The 12,500-nt window shown below is 39.3% G+C and overlaps 1 protein-coding gene across 5 annotated transcripts in view; it reads right to left on the bottom strand.

Moving 5' to 3' along the window:
• Nucleotides 1-12,500, bottom strand: part of LOC123511854 (protein tincar-like) — a 310,085-nt gene that overhangs the window by 244,530 nt on the left and 53,055 nt on the right. The gene's annotated exons all lie outside the window — the stretch shown is intronic.

Raw genomic sequence — 12,500 nt, 5'->3', positions numbered from 1 at the left:
CCTAATATTAGAATAACCTTTAAAGCAATGACAAAAATATGAAGCTCTTTTTCTCGAATTAACACTTAGATAATGTTAAAGCAGCGACAAGAAATATGAAAAGTGATACATGGATTATTTTCTATCCGAAGAAACTCCTGGAAAACCTTGATGAAGAAGTAATAACGGCAGAGTGGAGGGTTTTTTTCTTTTCTATCCGAAATCAGAAACTGGATGAATGTAAAGCGGAAATAAAGTTAAATAACAAACACGATAAATAAAAAAAAAACCTTTACCTATACTAGACTCGTATTAAGTACCTCTTGAGTTTCTTAATCTATCAATCAGTAAAAGACAGCATAAAAATAGATAAGAAAAACAAAACACTACTTGTCGTTTCACATCTCATAATTAAAAGCAACCATAGCAAAACAGAGAGCTAATGTAACCCACCACATGAGTAACCTTGGCGATGGATGTGTATATAAGTGGAGCCTTAAAATGTCACGGGGTCAGCTGCTGGAGCGTGCACGAGTAGCAGTCACGGGAAAGGAGAGGAGCCAGACAGCGTGTAATGGCCAGCTGCGTCCGTCACTCAGCGCATTAATACAGTTCACGTGACACAAACCCAGTAACCCATTAGTAATATAGTCGTCTTTTGTAAGGTTAGGTTAGTTTAGGTTGGGTTAGATATAAAGAAAAAAAGATTAACAAAGCTATTTTCATACATCCTAAACTACATTAGTACGTATTAACCTCTTCAGTACTATAAGACACTTTTCATATTTATTCTGCTTACTATTTGATTTTATACAGCTTCAAAACTTAAGTCGGGATTAGAATAGTAAAAACTGTGGCCATCAATCCTCTGACCTCCATAGACCTTTCCTGATGTAAATAAAATAATCTAACCATACCCAAAACTTAAAGGAAAAATGCGTTCCAGTACTGAAGGGGTAAAAGAACCTACAATGCAAAAAATGAGTCTGGAAGTTGTAGATAATGAAGGAAAAAATTAACGAGCAGTGAAAGGGTTGAGATGGTGTCCTGGTGGTGTATCCATGTCTCTCTCTCCAGCTCTGCCCTTCATTGAGGTGGAGGGAAGGAAATGGTGAAAACATGGAGGAAGATAAAAAAAAAATGTAAAGGAAAAAAAATCATAGGAAAGAAAATATTACGTCACAAGACTAAATGAGAGAGAAATACGATAAAAAATGGATGAGAGAGAGAGAGAGAGAGAGAGAGAGAGAGAGAGAGAGAGAGAGAGAGAGAGAGAGAGAGAGAGAGAGAGAGAGAGAGAGAGACCAATAAAGGACAGTATACGAGTGTTCTTCTCATGTGAGTCACTTTGTCAGGTGATTCTTAACTTAATATGGTAGGGAATGTTATTTTATCTGTCTGTCTGTCTGTCTGTCTGTCTGTCTCTGTTTGTCTGTATGTATATGTCTATCTCTTTTTATCATTCTGTCTGTCTGTCTCTGTTTGTACGTATATGTCTATCTGTTTGTTTGCAGGTATATGTCTATGTCTGTTTGTCTGTCTTTCTGTGTTTGTGCGTGTATGTTTATCTCTTTCCCTGTCTGTCCCTCTGTCTCTGTCTGCACGTATTTGTCACTCTGTTTGTCTGTCTGTCTGTCTCTCTGTGTCTGCACGTATATGTCTACCTCTCTTTGTCTGTCTGTGTCTGTCTGTACGTTTATGTTTATCTCTGTCTGTCTGTCTGTCTTTGTTTGTCTGTATTTTTATGTTTATCTCTGTTTGTTTGTCTGTCTGTCTGTCTGTGTCTGTGTTTATGTTGACCTCTGTTTGTCTGTCTATTTGTATGAACGTGAGAAAATAAGGGTTGGTGCAAGAAGCCTTCAGGTCTGCACGTGGTAGTCTCAGCATGGAACATTCCTATACCTATATTCATTTATCGTGTTCAACCATTAAGACATCTGGCTCTCTTTTTAAGCCCCTAATAGTTGTCTCTCTCTCTCTCTCTCTCTCTCTCTCTCTCTCTCTCTCTCTCTCTCTCTCTCAAATGTGGGTAAAAACGCGCATCAAGCTCCAACTTTTGATATATCTTCAGTTTTTTTTACGTTTCCTGAAATTTGTCGGATTTGGTAACATGAAAAAGTTGTGAATGAAAGGCTGGAGCTGATAAGCCAACAAGGACTAAGTATAAACCTTACCAACTCAAGGAAAAAAATAAGTTCGTAAAGTCGAGGAGGCAGAAAAGAAATACTCCACAGCTGAACCACGGGAAAGTTTTAACCCACGTCAGGACTCAAGTTTAGTTTCTTTTTTAGTGTGTAAGTCAGTCTGTCTGTCTGTCTGTCTCTCTGTCTCTCTCTCTCTCTCTCTCTCTCTCTCTCTCTCTTTGTACAGTGAAATAACGTGTGTGTGTGTGTGTGTGTGTGTGTGTGTGTGTGTGTGTGTGTGTGTGTGTGTGTGTGTGTGTGTGTGTGTTTGACTTTCCTCGTCTTCTTCCCCTGACATTTATTCGGTTTTGTTGTCGTCTGAGTGAAAATCAGAGGAGGTGAGGAAAAAGTGTCAGAGGAGGAGGAGGAGGAGGAGGAGGAGGAGGAGGAGGAGGAGGAGGAGGAGCATAGATACCTGACGTCAGCCTTGGAATTGTGACCTTTAACACGGTAACCCGGTCAAGACGCCCTGTAAGCCTAACTCAAGAGGAGTGTGCGCTTCAGCTCCTCCTGTCTACTGTCCTGACTTTGTCCTGGCGATTATTGATGATGATTATGGTGGTAGTGGCAGATAGGTACTAGATAGATAGATCGATTAGATAGATAGATAGATAGATAGATTGATAGATAGAAAGATAGATAGATAGATAGATAGATAGATAGATAGATAGATAGATAGATAGATAGAGAGATAGAGAGAGAGAGAGAGAGAGAGAGAGAGAGAGAGAGAGAGAGAGAGAGAGAGAGAGAGAGAGAGAGAGAGAGAGAGAGAGAGAGAGAGAAATACCAAACTTCACTCAAATAATCAAATATCGCCAGGAAATATGCTCAAAGGAATCAAGGGCAGCGTCGTCCTCACTCTCTCTCTCACACACACACACACACACACACACACACACACACACACACAGAGCAGATGCACCTCATTAAAAACAAATGAACCTCGCCTACTTTCTTCCAAGACTCCTGGATTCCCGGGACACACACACACACACACACACACACACACACACACACACACACACACACACACACACACACACACACACACACACACACACACACACACACACACACACACACACACACACACACACAGGCACAACAATTCGTAAGATGACTCCCTTTAAACCAATTACGATCCTGATTAGACCTTCTTTCTCTATTTTTTTCTCCTTAACTTTTCTTTCTACCCTCCTTGCTTCCTTTTTTTCTTTCCTTTCATCTCCTTTTCCCCTTTCATCACTCCTTGCTTGTTTCTTCCCTCCTGTTTCTTTCTGTCTTTGTTATTTTACTCTATTTCTTCTTTCTTTCCTTTACGTGTTTTCTTCGTCTATGTTCTTTTCTTTTCTATTCAAATCTCTGTTTCTTCATCCTCTTCCTATTTCCTTCTATATCTTTCTTTCCTTTCCCTTCCTCCCTCTATTTTCCTTTACCATTTTTCTTGTTTTTTTTTTCTCTTCTATGATCTGTTTCTGTCTCTCACTCTTCTGCTTCCTATCCCTCCATATATTCTCTTCCTTCTCTGCGTTTCTTGCCTCACTTTTCTTTCTTACTTCTTTCTCTCATCATCCTCATTCCCTCTATCTTTCATCTTCCTTCTTTGTTTTCCCTTTCTCTCCCTCCTCCTTTCTCCTTTTGCATATCCCTCTTTTTTTTTCCTTTCTTGCTTTGTCATCTACCTCCTTCTCTCCATTTGTTCTCTCCCTTCTCTGATTTCTTGCTCCTCTCATCTCTTTCCTTCACTCCATCTTTCCACTTCCTTCTCTCCTGTGCTCCTCTCTCTCTTCTCTCTCTCTCTCTCTCTCTCTCTCTCTCTCTCTCTCTCTCTCTCTCTCTCCTTGGACCAAGAGATTCTTCAGTAATTGAATTTTCTCAGCACACAATATGCCTTCCGATGGACAGCCACCGCCATATTTCTTGAGGAGGGGGAGTTGGGGATGTGGGTTTTCATAAATTCCTGGGTGGATGTGTACAAACAGCAGCGATAATAGTGAGGAGATGAAAACACGTGTAAATAAATTTTAAAAAGTTCAAAATCTGAGAAGAAAGAATATAAGGAGAGTTTTTTTTAAGATACTTGTGCTGTAAGGGAAGGGAAAGATACAAAGACAAATGATAAGAGGGAAAAGAAACGAAAGAATGAGTTTGGAAAGTATGGAAAAGACATTACAAGAGAGAGAGAGAGAGAGAGAGAGAGAGAGAGAGAGAGAGAGAGAGAGAGAGAGAGAGAGAGAGAGAGAGAGAGAGACACTACATTTCTTCCTACACCTCCCCAACCACAACCACCGCCAACAACAACAAAACAAAAGAACAGCGTAACCTAACCTAAAGACAACACAAGCACGAATAAAACAAAAACAACAACAAAAACATCACTAAATTAACTCAATGAAATCAACACCAACGCAACAAAAACAACTCAAAAAACAAATGAAACTGAAGATGGCGTGTGCGAGAGAGAGAGAGAGAGAGAGAGAGAGAGAGAGAGAGAGAGAGAGAGAGAGAGAGAGAGAGAGAGAGAGAGAGAGTGAGAATTATGACTTGGTGGCTAAACATGGTAGATAGCGTGGTAGTCTGGCCTGTGTGTGTGTGTGTGTGTGTGTGTGTGTGTGTGTGTGTGTGTGTGTGTGTGTGTGTGTGTGTGTGTGTGTGTGTATTGGTAGTGTCTCCCAGGGCGTGTTTATGGGCTGTGAGTGTCCCCTGTAACGCCCTTGCTGATAGATGGCGCCCTAACGTTTGATGCCCACGACCCACGACTCTAAACGCGCGGCCTGGCTGGGGAGATAAATGTTGTATACAATGCCAGAGGGAAAGAGAACCTGGACACGCGACTGATTTCCTGGTTTATTACGAATGTGGATCTGCAGGAAGAAAATGATGATTCACTAGTATTTTGATGTATGACTTGCATGTGAAAGTTAGTAAAAGGTGATTGAAGAGTTTAAGGTTTATTGCAGGTTTGGTAATGGCAGAGTCGGGGTTTTGGTCTAATATTGCAGTGGGAGAGGAGAAAGTTTTAGAGATGTCTGGTATTCATTTTCTGTTCGAGTGTGGAAGTAAAAGAAACGTTGAAGATTATTTGGGTTCTAGTTTATTTATTTATGTGTAAATGGAAAAGCTATATTTGTGATTCATTTCGATAAAAAGAGTATAAACCTTGAGGGTGACTGATATTCTTAAATAGTACGACTGTATAAAAAAGAGATTTCAGTATTCTTTAAATATGATCTCGGGAAAAAATTAGCTTATAAATTTTAAAGGTGATCAACAAATGCTTTATTAGTTAGAATAAGATGAAAAATGAAAATAAGAACACATAAAGACTATCAAAAGAGAAAATATCATTACAAATATAAAAAAAAGTAGAATTTCAGTTTTATAACAAATTGAATACCTGAAAAATTGATACCGTATAGAATATGGAAGAATGCATAATGAAATAAAGAAACATAAAGACCATTGAGAAAATAATATTACCGATAAAAACAAAACAGAAAAAAAAAGAACTATATGAAAAATCCAAAACATGAAAAGTAATACCTTATAGAATACAATACGATGAAAAATAGAACGAAACTGAATTAAAGCCATAAAGAGAGAAAACCATACACACTCAGGAAGGCAGACTGACGTAAATAAAGAAGACATTCACCCTCTCCGTTCACTCCCATTCCCTTCACATCGCTGCCGAGAAAAGGAAAGTTGATAAAGTATAGATATTTCAGAGCCGGTAGGAGGCAGATACTGACATAAAAGTTGATGTAGGAGACAAATGAAGCGAGGGATGTGTGGAAGGTAATCATGAAAAGCAAAGTAAAGAGTCACGCACGGGAATGAAGATGAATGAAGAGAGATTAGTGCTACAGAAGTAAAATATGTGGAAGACATCATGGGTGTCTAAAATTAAGTGGGAAAGAGGATGAGTATGAAAATAAGGGAAAAATGCAGAGATGTAAATTAATAAAAAAGAGAGATCAGTGTATGATAAATATAGACTTGAAAAAAAAAATATGGATGCCTAAAAACGAAAGGAAAAAGCGAGAGAGATCATTGCAAGGATAAGTATGCAATAAAATAAAAAAACAAAAATGAAAAGTAGCGAAAAGAGAGAGAGATCAGCGGCAGATAAGTCAATAGGACGAAAAATGATGAAATAATGAATATCGATGAAAAAATAGAGATGATTGCAAGATAATACAAATAGAAAAAGAAAAAAAAACATGCGAATTATTGGGAAGAAAAAAATCTATACCTGATGAATATTGTATATGAATAAAAAGAAAGGGTAAAAATAGGAATCACTACAAGAAAAGTAAGAAAATAACGAGAGAAAGCGACCCAAGATTAAAAATGATTTACAAAAAAGCCGACAAAAAATATTCACAAAAAAAAAAACCCCGAAAAAATGATGAATGAATAAAAATGAGTTAAATAAAGATCAGTGAAAAAAGGAAAAGAAATATATGATGAACGAATGAAGTCGAATGAAAAGAAAGTTTATGATGTAGGAACGAAAAAAATGGAGGCTGAGAGAGAGAGAGAGAGAGAGAGAGAGAGAGAGAGAGAGAGAGAGAGAGAGAGAGAGAGAGAGAGAGAGAGAGAGAGAGAGAGAGAGAGAGAGAGAGAGAGATGAGAGAAAGAAATAAAACCAAAATGGAGAAGAGAGAGAGAGAGAGAGAGAGAGAGAGAGAGAGAGAGAGAGAGAGAAGAAGAAGAAGAAGAAGAAGAAGAAGAAGAAGAAGAAGAAGAAGAAGAAGAAGAAGAAGAAGAAGAAGAAGAAGAAGAAGAAGAAGAAGAAGAAGAAGAAGAAGAAGAAGAAGAAGAAGAAGAAGAAGAAGAAGAAGAAGAAGAAGAAGAAGAAGAAGAAGAAGAAGAAGAAGAAGAAGAAGAAGAAGAACAAGAAGAAGAAGAAGAACAAGAAGAAGAAGAAAAGAAGAAGAAGCAGAACAAGAAGATGATGATGATGATGATGAACAAGAACAAGAAAAAGAACAACAAAATTACAATGATGATGATGGCGGTGATAATGATGATAAAAGAAAATAACTGAACTAAGCTTAAAAAACGAAAAAAAAGAAACTTAGCACTAATATAACACACTAACAGCGAAATATGTACAGCCGATAAACTAAACTTATTTTGATGCACCATTGGCAGGAGACGGGAGAGGGAGGGGAGGGGAGAAGGGAAGGTCGGAGGAAAGTAAGCACTATTGAGGAGAGACGGGATGAAGAGGGATTGGAGGAGAGGGAGGAAAGTAAGCACTGGAAAGGAGAAGCTTGATAGAGGCGGGAGGGAAGGAGGGAGAGAGGGAAGGAGGAAGGAAAGGAGGGAAAGAAAATGCTGGATAGGAGAGAATATGAAAGAGAGGAAGAAAAGAAGAGAGATGGGGTGACGAAGAGAAAAAGGAAGGAAAATATTGGAGAAGAGAGTAGTTCATTAAGAGGAAACGAAAGAAAAGAGGAAAGTAGATAATGGAGAAGAAAGAGGAGAGGGTGGATGAAGATGAAAGAGAATAATGGAGAGAAAGAAACGAGTAGATACACAAGAAAAAGAGATAGGAAGAGACGAGGAGTGAAGAAAGAGAGTAAAAGAAGAGAGAAAAGGGGAAACTAGATGAAGATGAAAGGAAGAAAGGAGCGTAGAGAAAGCAAAGAAAAGACAAGAGGGTGGATGGAGACGAATAGGTTGTCAGATCACTATCCGATTTTGGCGAAAATGAGAGCGAAAGATGGATCGATGAGCGAGAAGAAAAGATGCGGGAGGTGGAGAGAGAGTGATAAATAGGCGGTGGCTGTGAGGAGCAATGGTGATGGTGATGCATGCAGGAGGCGGCCCCGCTGTTTCCCTAATGAAGCACCCGAGAGGCACTAAAGCGTTGAAGCGTTGCAGGAGACGATAAATAACAAAATATAATGAGAAAAAGGATGAAATATAATAAGGCCAGCCGCATAATCATGTCCCTCAAAGTAGGTTTTTTGTTGGTTCTTAATGATGAAAGTATACTAAGATGCAATAGTGTGAAAAATGGAGAGAGAGAGAGAGAGAGAGAGAGAGAGAGAGAGAGAGAGAGAGAGAGAGAGAGAGAGAGAGAGAGAGAGAGAGAGAGAGAGAGAGAGAGAGAGAGAGAGACCAAATAAGATATATGTTTACTAAGCATTTTTTAATATACATGATAAAACGAACAATTTAAGGAAGTAACGATCACTTAAACAGATAAAACTGCTGAAAAAAAGCATCGTCCTAAAGGTTTACTGGTGAATTGTATGAGCTAATAAGGAAAAGAAAAAAAAATGATGCATTTTAACAAAGTGTTGTGGAGGGTTACCATAATTAATACCAGTGAGAGGCTGAAGAGAAGCATATCAAAATCAAAGCAAAGAAAATATTAGGGAAAAAATTGCTGATATATATTGAAGCTTCCAAAATAATGTAGTAGGAAAGAAAACGTGTATCTTTAACAAAGTGATCTGAAGGTTTAAGCCAACTATTACCAGCAATTAGAAGCAAAGATGATATCAAAACGAAGACTGAAAATGTTAGTGAAAAATGAGGATACACAAACACCAAAATAACACGATACAAAAAAGGAAAGATATATATTAAAGCGTTCTGGTGGTAGATAATTAACACCAACAATCAGAACTAAAAGATGTGAAAACGCAGGTAAAATTAAAGATAAAAATGCGAAAGGGAAAATGAGGATACATAAAATTAAATGTCGTTTTGAATACCACATCATGAAGGAAAGAGAGGAAAAAAATTACTCTTCGCTGATGTGGAGGAAGAAAAGTGGGGAAATATGAAGAGAGCCAGAAAAAGGAAGAGAAATGAGGAAAGAATATAATATGATGCTACAAGACAAAATGAGAGAAAATATGACATGAATGATGAATGTGAGAGAGAGAGAGAGAGAGAGAGAGAGAGAGAGAGAGAGAGAGAGAGAGAGAGAGAGAGAGAGAGAGAGAGAGAGAGAGAGAGAGAGAGAGAGAGAGAGAGAGAGAGAGAGAGAGAGAGAGAGAGAGAGAGACACACACACACACACACACACACACACACACACACACACACACACGGAAGGACGAAAGGAGTAATAACATGCATGGAAATGGAAATGAGACTTGCAGGAGCGCGTAAAAGGATATGACTGAGCCTGAGACCACTGACAGCTTCCCTCAATCAGTGACGCTGGAAGCAAGGCGCGGCACGGGGCGGAGACTTGGGACACAGACAGAGGAAGGGACGGGGAGAAGGAAAGGAGAGCAGGCAGGAGGAATGACGATCTGTAGGCGGACACGGAAAACGATTCATGGATTAGATATTCATGTACACCTGAGCCAACATATACGGACACCTGTGGCTGCCTGTAAAGTTTGTAAGTGGGTAGTTTGGATGTAGATGAATATAGTTTTTTTTTTTCAACTTTAAATATAATGAGTTCGGGAGAAATGGGTGCACCTGATCTAACACCCGCTGACACCTGTGGCGACCTGTAGGGGTGTAAGTGAGGTAATTCGGATGTAGGGGAATGGAGATGGATGAGACTATTGGAGACCTAAATGTAAAAAGTTAGGGGGAACTGAGTACAAAGATCTGAACAATAAGGAGGAAGTGATTTTTTTTTTCGTTGAGAAGGGAAAGTGATAAGAAAAGGGAGAGGGTGTTAGGAGGAAAGTTGTGGTAAACTTTGTTGAAAGAAAACATAAATCTCTTCAAGTTTGTTGACTTGAGAAAACTGTAGCTTTGCGGTAGATGACACTAATGAATAAATGCATACAGACACCTACAGACTGCCTCTAATCTGAACTACTCCATCCGTTCTATAGTTATCAGTGTTCTTTAAAATTTATGGCTTCTACTTGCATGACACCATTCTAGTATGACTTGAGAGGCTGCGGCAGTTAGAAATAATGAAAAAAAAATAAAGACAGGAACTATAGATTATACATTAAAAAATAAGAACATAAATCTTTTTCCTCTTATCAATCTCTTATACTTAACACTGTACACGCGTTAGTACATAAATTAGAAAAAAAAAGGAACATATAGTATAAGAAACCAAGTCAGCAGACCTACACGTGGCAGTCCCTATCCGTAACACACACATCTATACCCACTGTTAAAACTGCCCATAAATATATTTCATTTTTAAGAGCTCCCCATTGACTCGGTACTAACACTGACACTAAATCACTTCCCTTTCTTTATTATCGCTTCAGTAGCAACACACACACACACACACACACACACACACACACACACACACACACACACACACACACACACACACACACACACACACACAGACACTAATATCCCTTCAATTCCCCATCAAAGTCTTCTCAGTGGCATAAAACAACACATTTCCACTACACTTTGCCACACTGCCGACCTCCACAACCCCAACTTGAAGTGCGTAAAGGAGAAAGAAAGGAACAATGAACACAGACAAGCGTGACACGGGAGAGGTGGAAGCGAGAACTGCAGGTAAAGGTGAGCAGAAATAGAGGCTCCTGTGAACCGCCCGCCCGCCGCCCACTCAGAAAGGGACTCAAAAGAACAGACTTAAAGGTGAGAGTGAACAGAGAGGCGTGCAATTTTTAGAGTCGACACCAACAACATCCTTTAAATGTACAACCTACTAGACAAGACGAGAAGAGACGAGACGAGACGACCTACTAGGCGAGACAAGACGAGACGAGACGAGACAAGAGAGAGAGAGAGAAAGTATATCTATAACATCAACAATCATGAAAAAACAAGATATAGAATAGAAAAAAAAACATTGAAAAGAGAAAGAGAAACAGAAATACATGAACCTAACCTAACCAGACACCGATGGTCACAAAGAGAGAGAGAAACAAAGAAATCGCTGGAAAAGAGAGAGAAAGAGAGAAGGAATAAAGACAAGATAGCAGAACTCCCTCCAAGCAACATCGAGGGGATAATGGGGATGCATGACACTGGGAGGGGAATCCAGACCACCTTACACTCCCACGGCATGACTGCAAATGTGAGGCACAGACTGGAATGGAGGAGCGGAATCTGGCTGAGTAGGAGGTGAGTCAGTGGTGGTGGTGGAAGCTGCTGTATATTGCATGGCTGTTTGATTACATAGGTGCGTTTTTGTTCGGTGTTTGATTGTGCTGGAGAGAGAGAGAGAGAGAGAGAGAGAGAGAGAGAGAGAGAGAGAGAGAGAGAGAGAGAGAGAGAGAGAGAGAGAGAGAGAGAGAGAGAGAGAGAGAGAGAGAGAGAGAGAGAGAGAGAGAGTAAATATAATCAAAGCACGCACGTATACACTGACGCTACAAAAATGAAAATATACGAATAATAATAACAAAAGTGTGAGTGAATGTGTGTGTGTGTGTGTGTGTGTGTGTGTGTGAAAAAGATGAAAATAATACAAAAATATATGTTCAAATTAGACTTCCGCCTCGCGCTTACCATCAAAAGCAAGCTGATAAATAAACAAATAAATGATAAATTAAATAATTAGGCAAACAAACGAAATGAATAAAACAAATACACCAAACATGCAACGCCAAAGAAAATTGACAAAAAAATAAGGAAAAAAAAAAAACAAGAAAACACCTAAACACACCAAAAATTGAATGTAATCTATAAAATCTACAAAAAATAAAACAAAAAGAAAAGAAAGAAAAAGTACAGGAGGGAATGTTACGTCACCTGGAGGGAATTAAAGTTTAGATGAGGCTAGACACATTATTGAGAAGGAAGAGGAGGAGGAGGAGGAGGAGGAGGAGGAGGAGGAGGAGGAGGAGGAGGAGGAGGAGGAGGAGGAGGAGGAGGAGGAGGAGGAGGAGGAGGAGGAGATGGAGATGGAGATGGAGATGGAGATGGAGATGGAGAAGAAGAAGAAGAAGAAGAAGAAGAAGAAGAAGAAGAAGAAGAAGATAATGATGATGATGATGATGATAAAGGAAAATAAAATGAAGAACAAGAACAAGAACAAAAACAAAAACAAATCAAGAACAACAGGAAGAGAAGGAGGAGGAGGAGGAGGAGGAGGAGAAGCTAGGAAAAGAGAAGACGATGACCAAGAAGAAGAAGAAGAGGAGGACGAGCTAGGAAAGTGAAGACAAAGTGAGGTGGGGGTGTTGCATACAAAATCTCTCTCTCTCTCTCTCTCTCTCTTGTATCTGGCCAATCTACAAGTTCATTTCCACGTTATTTCCTTCGTCAGTGTATATCAATCCGTGTCTTAGTTTCTTCAGTTCTCTCCACTCTCCTTCACGTCCACTCCTTATCTCTCTCCTTCCCTCCAACCTTTCTCTGTTCTCTATTTCCCCTCCTTCGTTATCTTGTATGCATTTT

Source organism: Portunus trituberculatus, chromosome 32 (assembly GCF_017591435.1).
Source record: "Portunus trituberculatus isolate SZX2019 chromosome 32, ASM1759143v1, whole genome shotgun sequence".
Taxonomy (NCBI): Eukaryota; Metazoa; Arthropoda; class Malacostraca; order Decapoda; family Portunidae; genus Portunus; species Portunus trituberculatus.
This window is presented reverse-complemented; position numbering and strand designations above follow the sequence as displayed.